This window comes from Ascaphus truei, chromosome 5 (assembly GCF_040206685.1).
Source record: "Ascaphus truei isolate aAscTru1 chromosome 5, aAscTru1.hap1, whole genome shotgun sequence".
NCBI lineage: Eukaryota > Metazoa > Chordata > Amphibia > Anura > Ascaphidae > Ascaphus > Ascaphus truei.
The window spans coordinates 6,235,172-6,248,789 of NC_134487.1; the positions used below are offsets into that span (position 1 = coordinate 6,235,172).

The window sequence follows — 13,618 nt, forward strand, 5'->3', positions numbered from 1 at the left end:
TACTTCTTAATATTAAAAATGCTCTCTGCTTGATCCAGATTCCTGACTAGGTGTGAAATATGTTTTTTGTCTTTTGGTTGACTTCAATAGCCCCTAACAGTCAGGCCTGTGACCTTAAGCACCCTACTATTATTTCATTTTTTTAATTGTGTTTTCTATGTTTGAGGGTGCACAGCGGTCCAAATCTTACTTAAGTATCCCAATATTGAGAACACCTTTTAGGAATAACCACAGATTAGAAGGTCTTCAAAGCATGATGATGTCCAAAGAGCATATGCTATGGCAGATTCCGGTGTGCCCAACTGCCACACTGCAGTGGCTTTTCCACATCGGTAGGTCATCACAGATCAACGTATCTGCTCAAGGGAGAAATGGTCCTAATAGAACAACTTTTCTGAACCTCAATACCAGGAGAAGTAAGTGTTGCACAAACCCTGGGTACAGTGAGAACCGTGAGATCTCCACTATGGCTCACGAATCTGGGTGACAGACTGAAAATTGGTTCTCGGAATTGTGTACTAGAAGAGTTATTCCTGGTGAGAAATGATCAAATGCTTAAAGGTTAAAAAACAGAGCTGGAAATGAAGGGGCCTTAATCTGTCTCTACAAGTGTGAGGACACAGAGAACCAGCTAAACAGATAAAGCCGTGTTCAAAGATGGAGACTCTGACAAACTGATAACGTCCATAAACTTACTGAGTACTAAACTTAACCAGCAGCAGTTTAAACTGTTAGAAATCCTTAAACAATCCCCATGATATGTTCTCTAGTCACAGAGGAGATTATGTTACACCAGCAGCATCTACCAGCAAATTGCAATCGGACATTATCCTCCAGTACGAGAGAGGTAGTGAAATATTCCCATGGTTTTGTAACCGAGAACAATAATGTACAAACGTTCCCCATGGAGAGATCTGCAATCAAGGAACTGCGAAACCGCCACAACGTCACCATCTTTTTATTCGTGTTTTGGGAACATACTGGGAATGTTTTCTCTACACAGCAACACAGAGAAATTCGTAGACCCAGATATACAGATGGACACAAACACACACACACCCCACGTGTACTGAACCCTGCCAGTGGGATTAAAGACTAGGGTTGTTGGTCTGGAGATGTAATTCTCGCTTTGGGTGTGAGAGGCTCCGGGGCCCAGTCCTGTCCCACGGCTCTGATCTCTGTTTATTAATCTCAATAAAACAGTTGGTTTTAGAGCAATATGTCATCAAAACAGAAACCTGTCAGGTGACTTTACAATGGTATATAAGATGCAGAATGGGAAAATAATTACTAAACAGTTTCAATACCCACAGTGACTGGCCTATAAAGTGGAATCAGGAAAGTAGACAGTTAAAGCAGAATTAGAGGTTGTATTGCTTGCTTTATTTCTGTATGTTATAGGGTTGATGCAGGGAGTCTCAGGAGCTGAACCTCATTTATTTCAGGGGACCCCCTGCTTCCAGAGTTACTTACCTCCATTGGGGGTGCCAGTATCTCTGTGCAGTTTAAAGCCCCCAGTCACGTGGACCAATAGGAAGCCGCCAGGGATGATGTCACATTGGCCCACGTGACGCTGTTAAATTTAAACGCCACCATTTCAATAGCACACAAGTCCCCTGTCAGAAATTGATTAACACACACACATTACATTCCCAGCTAGCTCAAACTCCTACACCCACCACATCACAAATACACATCTATGCCAAAAAGAGTGCTACTGAGCGTGGCAAATGTATACAACAAAAGACAGGGGTGCCCAATGCTACATCCAATTGACAAAAAATATATGGTAATGTAACCCTCTTATCCCCCACCCGACATGAGATTGGAGGGGGGGTACACTCCTTCTGGTTACTGTACACGGTCTTGGTGCTGTGACCTGCTGGCAAACAGGAGGGCTGAGGGCTCCGCGGTGTTGTGGGGAGAGCCCAGGACAGGGACAGGAAGTGTGGGACAGGTTACCTTGTTCTCTCAGGGTGCACAGTGCCTCCAGCCAGCAGGGATACCCTGGGGTATCCAGAGGAGAGACCCCCACTGACACTCTCTCCTTCTCACACCAGGAACAGTGACACACACACAGCAGCTTCTTTCTGTGGTTCTGTATTGGCAGAGCAGCATACACAGCATAGTACAGCATCACAGCATAGTACAGCATCACAGCATAGGCCTGCTCTTCCTTCTCTGCCATTCTGCTCATGGCAGCATAACTCCCCTCCCTCCTTACCCAGGTGGGGTAAGAGGGAGAGAACGATTCCCTGTCAGCTCTACTCAATATCTCCTCTCTGACTAACTCCTCATCCTAACTGATCACTTATTTTAGGAAACATGTCTCAATTTGAATATCCTCAGGGAGTGTCTCTAGCTTTGAATCATTACAACTCAAAGCTGGATACCGATTGGCTCACACACATCAGGGGGTGTTCCAACCCATATCCACCCTTTGGATTAACATGCTCACAGGTTGCTTAGGCCGGCCCTGAATATTGCTACAATACTCAGAGCTGAAATGCAAAACAGGCAACTGAAGGATTTAACCTTTCCACTGCCTGTACTAACAGGACTGACAGAGGAAAGGCCCAGAATTAGCAATAGCTGCCGAAGGCCAGGCTATAGTAATAAGTATAAAGCCTAAATACTTCAATAATAATAGTAATTACTTGGTTATTTAGTTAAACCCTTTGGCCAAAGCGTCGTAAGCCTGCATACCAAAGGCATACCTTGACGTTTGGTATGCAGGCTTACAACGCTTTGGCCAAAGGGTTTAACACAAGTTCCCTGCCTGTAGAGATACTGGCACTGCTACGGATGTATCTCTGGAAATTAACATGGTTCAGCTCTGGACACGCCCTGGTTCAGCTCTGGACACGCCCTGGTTCAGCTCTGGACACGCCCTGGTTCAGCTCTGGACACGCCTTGGTTCAGCTCTGGACACGCCCTGGTTCAACACTATAACAACCACAAAAAAAGCAAACAATGCAACCTCTAGAGCTGGTTTAACCCTTTCACTCTCGGGAATAAAAACACAAGCAGGCACTGCTGAGAGTTGAACTCAGGATCTCCTGTTTACTAGACAGGCGCTTTAACCAACTAAGCCACAGCGCCTGGTGCTGCACTGGTGCTGCATGAATGCTGTATTGATGCTATGTTCATGCTATGTTCATGCTGCGTTGATGCTACATTGATGCTGCACCTGACCTGCCCTACCAGAGTAATAATCTGCTATGTTTTTCATGCGCTGTGAGTTCCTGCCTCAAAGAGTTTACAATCTGATATTTGGTAGATAATGAGACTTTTTCAGATTAACAAAGACAGGTGACACTAGGTTTCAAATCTGGTTCACCCCACTTCAAAAGCAGCAACATTACCACTGACACTGGCACAGGGGCTGGCCAATACTTTAATCCACGCTTACATACTAAAACCCACTCTCACCCTCTTCCAGAATACCCCACTCTCAACGCTTTGTCCCAAGGACGACAGAGGAATCTGCGATAATCATTTGAGAATTAGGTTGAACACTTAGATCTTCCAAAGTGTATGTTCTCTCCAAGATCAGGGGAGCTCACTGGGGCAGCGGAAAAAGAAGGAAAAGATGGACACAAAACAGTGTCATACGTTCTCAGTGGGGGGCTAAGGGTCAGCCAGGTAGTAACTACTCACATTTCCTCCAAATAAAACCAGCCTGTCCCAATCTGTGGCAATAGCAATGTGGATGGTCTGGTCAGTACGTAGATGTCAGGGGAATAGAGATAAGACACAATAGTGCAGACGGTATAAAATTCTATTTATAAACACACAATATCCCATCAACCCCCCCAAAAAATAAAAAAACCCACATAATTTATAAAGCATACTGTATATATTGTGTCAAACAGGAGTGCTAATGAGTGTGGCCAAATGTATACAACAACAGACAGAAATGCCCAACGCTACATCCAATGTGACAAAATACTCACTCCAATACTTCAGGGCTGATATTCTCATGAGTAAGGGTCATTTAGTTAAACCCTTTGGCCAAGCGTTATAAGCCTGCAGCCACGTCACGGCATGACCAGTGAGCAGCCACGTCACGGCATGACCAGTGAGCAGCTCCTAACACTACCTAGTAAAATCCTCATGTACCTCTCAGTGAGGGAAGATAACCACATTGGGCCTGTCATAACAAGGTAATACATTTAGGAAAATGCAGCACACCACAAATAAGCCAAAAGATACTAATACCGGTGCTCCTGGTCCATGGAAAAACCTGTGCAGTATTCCAAGTGTATATGGAAGAAGGGAGACGAAGCTGGGCACTTCGGATTTAAATAAAGTGAATTTATTTAGCCAAATTTATCAACGTTTCAGCCCATGTCGGCCTTTCTCAAGAAGTAATTACTTGTAATGACGAGTGAGTCCTCCTAGTCCATTAACCAGGTAAGCATGGGGGGGGGGGGTAGATCTGGGATGAGGAGAGGATATGATTGATGTTGATAAGGGCCTGGGGGACTGGAGGATATATGATTGATGATGATGATGATGATGTTAGGAATCTGATTTCTCAGCGCCGTCCGCGCAACACACAGACTACCCTCAGGGAGACTCAGGGCGCGCAGCGCAACCTCCGCTTACCTGCCTCCACGGGCCGTCAGCTCCTCTGTCCCGCACGCACACGTGTGTCCTCCTCCAACGCTGATCGCGTGCACACGCAGTTTACATAGCGCACGCCCAGCATCCACTCTTCTACTTCCACTCCTGCTGTGAGGCTCCGCCCCGTATACCGCACGGGTGTAATCAAATTGCTCACCAATCCAGAGAGTCTCCCTGCAGTCCTCCTGACCCACCCACATCCCTGATTGGTCAGCCCAGCCTTATCTAGCATCCCTGAGCCCTCACTCATCGCTCGACATAGTCTCTGTATGGAAGTGTTTGGTGTACTCTCGGTTACTACAGGTTTTGACACGGCTCATACGACTACCCCCTTTGGCTCTCGACTTCGGCTCTCCTTGGACTACGTATTCGCTGGCATCCCACGATCACAGCTTGAACTTCAACCTTCCTCATCTCTCCGCTCCCTGAGCTCGGCAAGACAATCACTATTCTACTCCTAATCCTGGTACTGGCAAGTATTGTCTACGTTACTTACATCTGGCCTGGCGACACTAACACCACACTCCGGACTCGCTCCCTTTGCTGCGGGTGCGTGTATCCCTACTTCCCCCTTCTGCACAGGGGACGGGTCTGGTCTGCGGGCAGCACCGGCGTAACACTTATGTCGAGCCCACAAGACGCAGAGCAGACTGAACTAAGGCAGTTTCTCTCCAATCTGCTTCAGCAAAACCAGGCCATGGCCGATCAAATTGTGGCATTAACGTGTCAGGTCGCGGTACTCTCGGCCCGAGTACCAGTCGACCCCTCTTCTGGCGTTAACCCCTAACCCGCATGCGCAGCAGTTGCTAGCAGCTCTGACGTAAAAATTCCGCCTCCCAAACCCTACGCTGGCGAACCGCAAAAATGTAGGGGTTTTCTCAACCAGTGTGAGGTGCAGTTCGAAATGGCCCCCCCAACACTTCGATACTGGACGTAAGAAGGTAGCCTACATTTATAACCTCCTGACGGGCAGCGCCCTGGCTTGGGCCTCCCAGTCTGGGAGCGACGGTCTGACCTTACCCAGGATTATCCAGCCTCGCAGCAGAGACTAACTGGGTACAGGAGGCTCTCGTCTCTGTATTCTGGCAAGGCCTGGCTGATCCCATCAAGGATGAACTTGCTCGCCAACCCAGGCCAGATCAATTGGAGGTTCTCATCTAGCAGTCCGAGTGGATCAATGCATTCAGGTACGCCGCTCCGAGCGTCAGCGCTCTTGTTTTTCTAATTTCCAAACTCCCTTCCTCAGTACTCCTGCAGGTACAAGTACCATCACTCCTCTTCGTCCTGCCATGGAGCTACCTTAGCCGATGCAACTGGGGGTACAACGCATCTGCACACCTGTACGGCAATTCTGCCATGCGGGGGGATTGTGTTTCTACTGCGGATCCGCTGAGCACCTGGTTCGGGAATGTCCTCTGCGGCCGGGAAACGGGAACACCCAAGTGAGTACAGAGGGGCTCTCGCTGGGTGTCATGTCTCCTCGTCACCTCCTTAAGGGAGAATTCCCTAAGAAGCTTACCATACCTGTCTCTCTTACGGGCAATAAGTTTCATACCTCTACCGCAGCGTTCATTGACTCGGGAGCAGGAGGAAACTTTATGGATCTTGAATTCGCCAGGCTGAACCACATACCGCTCGTGAAGAAGGAGAGTCCCATCGCACTGGTCGGTATAGACGGACGTCCTCTTACCCCGGCATACATCTCCTTAGAGACGGCTCCTCTCCTTCTGACCTCCCATTCGCACAAGGAGACCCTAGTCCTCAATGCCATCCATGCTCCTGGAACACCCATAACCCTTGGCCTTCCGTGGTTACAGCTAAACAATCCTCTGATTGATTGGACTTCCTCTTCACCCATCACTTGGAAACCGAGGTCAGGCGAAGCATCCCAACTTTTGGCTAATACCACCGTTCCTGAGATTATCCTTCCCTCCGTTTACCGTCAATTCCGGGACATTTTCAATAAGGTCCTGTCAGATCTTTTGCCCCCTCACAGGACCTACGATTGTCCGATCGATCTTGTTCCAGGTTACAGTTTGCCTAAATCCAAGACCTACCCCTTGTCTCTACCAGAGTCTCAGGCCATGGACGAATATATCCAAGAAAACCTCAAGAAGGGTTTAATTCGCCTCTCCAACTCCCCAGCAGGGGCTGGATTTTTCTTTGTGAAGAAAAAAGATGGCTCGTTAAGGCCTTGCATTGATTACAGGGGTTTGAATCGCATCACCGTTAAAAATCGCTACCCCCTTCCCCTCATTACCGAACTCTTTGATAAACTACAAGGGGCTAAGATTTTTTCCAAGTTGGATCTACGTGGAGCCTATAATCTGGTGTGCATCAGACAGGGGGACGAATGGAAGACGGCATTCAACACACGTAGCGGCCACTACGAGTATCTTGTAATGCCCTTCGGGTTATGTAATGCCCCAGCAGTCTTCCAGGACTTTATAAACGACGTTTTTCGTAAGGTGCTCAACATTTTTGTAATAGTTTTCTTGGATGACATGCTGATTTTTTCCCAAGACCTCCAGGATCATATTCGCCACACCTCCTACGTTCTCTCTCGCCTCCGTGAACACCATTTGTACACCAAGCTGGAGAAGTGCACCTTCCACCAGACCTCTACCCAATTCCTGGGTTACATCATTTCTGACGAGGGTTTTATGATGGATCCCGGTAAACTTCAGGCAGTGACTGAATGGCCAAGACCCGATACTCTCAAGGCCATACAACGCTTTTTGGGGTTCGCGAATTACTATCGCAAATTTATACGTAATTTTTCTACCATTGTGGCGCCCCTTAAAGCTCTTACGAAGAAAGGGGCTGACCCATCTGCTTAGTCACCTGACGCTCACTCCACCTTCAAGGTACTCAAGGAAGCATTTGTATCCGCACCTATCCTCCGTCATCCTAACACCAATCTCCCCTTCGTGTTGGAAGTCGATGCCTCTGACTGTGGCGCAGGGGCAGTGCTTTCTCAGAGACCTACCCCCCAAGACAAGTTACACCCCTGTGCATACTTCTCCACGAAATTCTCACCGGCTGAGAGGAATTACGACGTGGGCAACAGAGAGCTCTTGGCCGTGAAGATGGCTCTCCAAGATTGCAGACATCTCCTGGGGGGGTCAAAAGAACCATTTACTATCCTCATGGATCACAAAAACCTTCTCTACATTGAGAACGCCCGACGCCTTGGTCCACGATAGGCTCGTTTGTCTCTTTTTTTTTTCCAGGTTTGATTTTCACCTTTCTTATATTCCCGGGACAAAGAACGTAAAGGCAGATGCACTTTCCAGACAACATTCCTCTGAGGAGAGACCAGAGGATTCCTTGGAGAACCTGGAATATACCCGCGCTTGTCCTATCTGCGCGCAGAACAAGACACCGTCAAAAACCCCAAGGTTTCCTACTACCTCTTCCAGTCACCGACCGTCCCTGGTCCCATATTTCTATGGATTTCATCGTGGAGTTACCCAAATCCAGAGGAATTAACACAATCTTGGTGGTCGTTAATAGATTCTCTAAGATGGCTCATTTTATCCCACTTAAGGGACTGCCCACCTCTCCCGCCCTCGCTGATATCTTTACAGATCAAATTTTTCGGATTCATGGGATCCCTTCTTCTATCGTTTCTGACAGAGGGTCCCAGTTTGTGTCCAAGTTTTGGAGAACTTTCACTAAGAGATTGGGCATCTCTTCCTCCTTCTCCTCTGCATATCACCCACAGTCCAACGGACAGACGGAGAGGATTAACCAGCCCCTGGAAAAGTACCTAGGATGCTTTATATCTGACTCCCAGGATGATTGGACTCAACTCCTCCCTTGGGCGGAGTATGCTGTTAATTCTGCCTAGAATGAAGCCACACGTGAGTCGCCGTTTTTTTTTTATAAATGATGGGTTTCACCCTCCATGCTTGCCCATCTCCAACATTCCTTCTGGGGTACCGGCCGTAGACGAACGCATTTCTTCTCTCCAAACAGCATGGTCCAGGATTCAAACGACCCTTCTCAACTCCTCCCACAGATCTAAACTTCAGGCTGATCGCCGCCGTCGTCCTGCGCCCAGGTACAGGCCAGGGGATTTGGTATGGCTCTCCTCTAAAAACATCCACTTAAAGGTACCATCTCCATGATGATGATGATGATGATGTTGATGGTGATGATGGTGATGGTGATGGTGATGGTGATGCTGTTGCTGATGAGGGGCACTGGAGACTTACATTTGGTTTTGTGTTTCCCAAAGACAAGGGATAGAAGAAAATGGCTCCAATGAGCAGGAAAGCACAGGCAGTTTTAGAACATGATTAGCCAACTGAGATCAATAAATTAGCAAAATAATAAATATATTTATTTGTCTCGTTAGATTACATGAAATAAATATCCCTACATCCTCAGGGGGTTAGGCTATGTCGCTGGCACCCAGGGGGTTAGGCTATGTCGCTGGCACCCAGGGGGTTAGGGTATGTCGCTGGCACCCAGGAGGTTAGGATATGTCACTGGCCCCCAGGGGGTTAGGATATGTCGCTGGCACCCAGGGGGTTAGGATATGTTGCTGGCACACAGGGGGTTAGGATATGTTGCTGGCACCCAGGAGGTTAGGATATGTCGCTAGCACCCAGGGGGTTAGGATATGTTGCTGGCACCCAGGGGGTTAGGATATGTCGCTGGCACCCAGGAGGTTAGGATATGTTGCTGGCACACAGGGGGTTAGGATATGTTGCTGGCACCCAGGAGGTTAGGATATGTCGCTAGCACCCAGGGGGTTAGGGTATGTCGCTGGCACCCAGGGGGTTAGGGTATGTCGCTGGCACACAGAGGGTTAGGGTATTTTGCTGGCACCCAGGGGGCTAGGGTATGTCGCTGGCACCTAGGGGGTTAGGATACGTCGCTGGCACCCAGGGGGTTAGGATATGTCACTAGCACCCAGGGGGTTAGGGTATGTCGCTGGCACCCAGGGGGTTAGGGTATGTCGCTGGCACCCAGGAGGTTAGTATATGTCACTGGCACCCAGGGGGTTAGGGTATGTCACTGGCACCCAGGGGGTTAGGATATGTCAGTAGAATCGGTGGATTGGTCAGCGCACGGGTTTTTAGCTCACAGGATGAAAAGAGAAAATGAGGGACACGTGATTAGTGTCAAACTAGACAAAACATTAACCAATAATACAATGCGGTTGTCTAAAATGAATAATAAAAAATGCTCGAATAAAAAATCTTTTAAAAAACATGGCCATAAGGAGGAGTAGGTAGTCACCCCTACACCAGAAACTTCGTTTTACTTCATTAACCAGCACCGCATACCACCTCCAGTAGAAGGAGGAGGAAGCCACTGCTTCTGGCAACACTCAAATATAACGATTACTGCCAAATCAGCATCACTATTTTTGCCATACAGCAGGCTGTATAGTACTGCATAAGCAGCATCACCTTCCCTGTTTGGCAGCAGGCTGCGCAAGAGCGCGCTAATCACCCGCCCCCACAGTCCTTACATTTTTTATTTTACATCACTCACCCCACCACCAACCATAGAATTCCATTTTAGAAGAATCTATGAAGTAGTTTTTATTTTAGACTTTTTCATCCAAGCCCCAAATTCAGGCTTTTAGCCAAGTTTTTTAAAAGATTTTTTATTCGAGCATTTTTTATTATTCATTTTAGACAACCGCATTGTATTATTGGTTAATGTTTTGTCTGGTTTGACACTAATCACGTGTCCCTCATTTTCTCTTTTCATCCTGTGAGCTAAGAACCCGTGCGCTGACCAATCCACCGATTCTACTGTCATTACAAAAAGATTCCGGGCTCTATCTTCTCTACAGGTCCAGCTGCAGAAAACAACAAGGGCAAGTATACACTACCCCTTATTTGGTTATACATTACAACACAGGCCACACCACAAGCCTAATAAATAAGGGAGCGCCCCAGCCTCTATTCCTTTCGGTTAGGATATGTCGCTGGCACCCAGGGGGTTAGGATATGTCGCTGGCACCCAGGGGGTTAGAATATATCGCTGGCACCCAGGGGGTTAGGGTATGTCGCTGGCATCCAGGGGGTTAGGGTATGTCGCTGGCACCCAGGGGGTTAGGGTATGTCGCTGGCACCCAGGGGGTTAGGGTATGTCGCTGGCACCCAGGGGGTTAGGATATGTCGCTGGCACCCAGGGGGTTAGGATATGTCGCTGGCACCCAGGGGGTTAGGATATGTCGCTGGCACCCAGGGGGTTAGGGTATGTCACTGGCACCCAGGGGGTTAGGATATGTCGCTGGCACCCATGGGGTTAGGATATGTCGCTGGCACCCAGGGGGTTAGGATATGTCGCTGGCACCCAGGGGGTTAGGATATGTCGCTGGCACCCAGGGGGTTAGGGTATGTCGCTGGGCCGCCGGGTGTCCTCTCCTCCATCAGGAGCCTTGGCGCTGTGGATGCAAAGCATTGTGGGCAGTGACTTTGGAAGCTCCTGCTGGATTTGACAGCATTACACCCCACAGTAATACCTCACACACCCCCTGCTAGGAATCACAGCCTCACTGAAAGACTATGGGGGAAGCAGGTTTCTGGAGCGGTCAGAGACATGTAAAGGTCTCAGTCATAGGAAGGTGTGGGAGACGAGTGCAGAGGTACAGCCAGGGAGACATAGATTGGGGACATAAACAGTGGCATTTGTGTAGCCCGTAGCTTCAAAACAATATAGCTTTATGTCAGCAAGAACCAATAATAATAAAGGCCTATCCCTGTGTAAGGACTGACTCACACTTCCCAGTCCCTATCTGCAGGGTTGGCAGGCTAGACCTCTTGCCAACCTATGACCCAAAAGTCCAAAGAGGTGCCTGTAAGCAGGGGGCTGCGGGTCTGGGGTGGTGTCCGTGGGGTGCACCCCCTGGTGGGTTCCAGGGACCGCTGTGTCCTGGAATAGAGGGTCTGGTTCCTTGGGATCTCTCTCTGGCAGCACCCACCTCTCCTGTGCTAGAGAGATCTCAGTGCTAGAGAGAGATCCCCTGCAGTGTAGGCAGGAGCTTTTCTACCTGTCTGATGAGCCAGGTGGAAACTGGCTAATTGTCTCTAACTGCAATTAGCCATCTCCCTGCTGGACTCATCAGCCAGATACAGGCTTCCTATTTGGAGCCCTATTTAGCCCAGGGGTTAAAGCCCTGTTACAGGTTAAAGCCCTGTCACGGGTTAAAGCCCTGTCATGGGTTAAAGCCCTGTCATGGGTTAAAGCCCTGTCACGGGTTAAAGCCCTGTCACGGGTTTTTTCTTTCATTAAATTAACACAATTCTAGCTACCTGGAAATGGACTGCAGCAATTCTGACTGTCGCCAGCAGGTGTCAGGCTCCCCACACCAGTAGACATCAGAACTTAATGCAGGAGGTTCTGCCACAAGGTGCATCTCCCCACTGCCAGGTGAGACCTAAGCACCTGCATTATTAGCAACCAGTGCAACACAGAGCATTGCTGGGACCTGGCACATAACAGGTTAACGGTTCACTCCCCTCCATATGTAGCCAGGTACCCCCTGGGCTACTAATCTGCCCTGCCTAACACATAAACCCTGGTACCAGCGCAGGCAGTGTTAGGGTTAAATCCATGCTCCTTGCTGCTGCAGTAAAAAAAAACCTCCCTTGAGTGACAGGGGGGTGGGCCTAAGGCCTCGGTACTGCCCTATCAGGGGCTCAGACCTAGGACCCCGCACTGGGTACAGAAGGGGCTGCAGCTCTAAATTTAGTTCTGTGCAGAGTTGGGGGTGTGGAGCCCGGGCTCTGGTCACTTCCTTCCCCTCCCTCGGGGGATTGGGATCAGCTACCCCACATTCCACCAGGGAGCGTGGGAGTCAGGGATAGACCTGGGGGGCCCCAAGTCCTCGGGGTTGAGTCCAGGGACCAAGAGAGCAGCATGCTGCGAGGTGGTCTTCGCTGGGTTACGTAGGGTCCAGTGGGAGCGAGTCTCTCTTGCTGAGGAAGGTGTATGCTGTCATGTGTTGCTGTGTACTGATGTGAAGGAATAAGGACCCCAGGGACTGTTTTTATACTCCTGCCTGAGGCTGCAGTTCTTCAGGGAGGGAGAGTTTTTTCCACCGGGGACTGCACCTATTCCTATAGGCCCTGTGGGAATGGAGGCGCTGTACCAGCAGATAGAAGAACAAGCCAGCACTGAAAGCCTGTCCTGATTATCCCCACTATCACCGGTGGATGCTCAGAGCCATAAAGGTAGCACCAACACCGGGTAACCGCAGGAGATCTCCCTTATGGTGGGGGAACATGGGTCACACATACATTGTCTGTGTGATAAAGGAGAACCCCCCCATCTGTATTCTATGGGGCTCTATATATATGGAAAAGGAGACTTACATTTGGTTTTGTGTTCCCCAAAGACCAGGGATAGAAGAAAATGGCTCCAATGAGCAGGAAAGCACAGGCTGTTATAGAACAAAATAAGTCGACTGAGATCAATAAATTAGCAAAGTAATAAATATATTTATTTGTCTCGATAGATTACATGAGATAAATATCCCTACATCCTCAGGGGGTTAGGGTATGTCGCTGGCACCCAGGGGGTTAGGCTATGTCGCTGGCACACAGGGGGTTAGGCTATGTCGCTGGCACCCAGGGGGTTAGGGTATGTCGCTGGCACCCAGGGGGTTAGGCTATGTCGCTGGCACCCAGAGGGTTAGGATATGTCGCTGGCACCCAGGGGGTTAGGGTATGTCACTGGCACCCAGGAGGTTAGGATATGTCGCTGGCACCCAGGGGGTTAGGGTATGTCACTGGCACCCAGGGGGTTAGGATATGTTGCTGGCACCCAGGGGGTTAAGGTATGTCGCTGGCACCCAGGGGGTTAGGGTATGTCGCTGGCACCCAGGGGGTTAGGATATGTTGCTGGCACCCAGGGGGTTAGGATATGTCGCTGGCACCCAGGGGGTTAGGATATGTCGCTGGCACCCAGGGGGTTAGGATATGTCACTGGCACCCAGGGGGTTAGGTTATGTCGCTGG

The 13,618-nt window shown here is 49.2% G+C and overlaps 1 non-coding gene across 1 annotated transcript; it reads right to left on the reverse strand.

The window, feature by feature from the left end:
* Positions 1 to 3,028: 3,028 nt before the first annotated feature.
* TRNAT-AGU (transfer RNA threonine (anticodon AGU)) lies at positions 3,029 to 3,102 on the reverse strand. Its single transcript has one exon. It is a non-coding gene; the product is annotated as a tRNA-Thr (tRNA).
* Between the last annotated feature and the right edge of the window lie 10,516 nt (positions 3,103 to 13,618).